The sequence below is a fragment of the Rhagoletis pomonella genome, unplaced genomic scaffold (genome assembly GCF_013731165.1).
Source record: "Rhagoletis pomonella isolate Grant_MI unplaced genomic scaffold, Rhpom_1.0 Rhpom_scaffold_00015, whole genome shotgun sequence".
Lineage (NCBI taxonomy): Eukaryota > Metazoa > Arthropoda > Insecta > Diptera > Tephritidae > Rhagoletis > Rhagoletis pomonella.
Window position 1 is genome coordinate 1,512,404 of NW_023458569.1, and position 1,470 is coordinate 1,513,873.

The following is a 1,470-nucleotide window of genomic DNA, read 5'->3' on the forward strand; positions in this document are numbered from 1 at the left end:
ACAAGCTTCACAAGGAAACAATTTTTAAGTTCTTTGGAATTCTGCTTACGGGACAGCAACTATTTTGTTTATGATGGTACGTATTACCAGCAGGTACATGGAATGCCAATGGGAAACCCCCTATCACCAACTGTAGCAGATATTGTTTTGGACAAAATACTAGACGACAGCATCGCTGAATTGAAAACCAAAGACATATATATTAAATACATCAATAAGTATGTAGATGATATATTTGCTATTGTAAATAAAAATGGCGTGGAAGAAATAGTTAAAACTTTAAATGCCCAACATAGGAAAATCCAGTTCACGACTGAAGTTGAAGAAAAACAAAAATTAGCCTTACTAGACATGGAAATATACAACATAAACAAGAAATTGTCAACAAACTGGTATACTAAAGATATAGCTTCCTCCAGAATTATTAATTACCACTCGAATCACCCCTGGACGCAAAAGAGGAACACTGCTATCAATCTCATAAAAAAAAATCACGCGTTGAGTGACCAGGAGTTCAGCAATGCAAACAACAGAAAGATAAAGAACATATTACACAAAAACGGGTACCCTAATAATATTATAAACAGGCTTATAGCAACAACAACAAACAAACGAAAGTCAGCAGGCATGGGCATTGAAGCTGTAAATAAACATGAACACAAAAAATTCGCAGGAGTCACATATATACATGGATTAATGGATAATAAAACATTATACAAAAATATTCGAAGAGAATGTATAACTTTTGCCCACAAACCAAACTACACACTTAGCATAATTTTCAGCAAAACAAAAGACAAAATCAACAAGGAACAACAACACAATGTTGTCTACGAAGTTAAATGCAAAGGAAAGGTTGGCGAAACCTGCAATAAAGTAGGTGACAGGTAATAAGATCAACGGAAATAAGGTCAATTGACTTTATTTCCCACCCTGGTGCGGATGAATTCAAGCCCTCGATATTTCACATTTTTATATTTGTAAGTTATTGGAAGCAGGGATGCCAACTTGGCTGAAACCGTGCAATTTGTTCCTATTTTACTTCAAATGGCACTTAATTTTTCAATTTGGCACAAAATGCCAAAATGGCACTTTTTAAAAAAAAATAACATTTCAATCCTTTGCGTGCACTTCTTTTTCTCAACTAAAATTTTCTAATTTATAAAGGCTTTTCAACTGGTTTATCTTATTTTATCATTGCACTTTTGTTTTGAAAGTGTGGCTTTATTTTATTGCTAAATGTGAATGATTAAAAGGAATTACACCTTTTTTGGCACTTTTATTTTTCTATTTGGCACATTTTGGCACTTTTTTTATACTCAATATAGCACCTCATAACTAAGGAGAGTTGGCAGCCCTGATTGGAAGATTTCTGCTGTGTTTTGAGGCAACAACTTGTCTGCAGTAAAAAAGTATATAATTTGTGTTTCAAAAGTGTGTGAAAACCAATCAATTAACTTATATGATCTC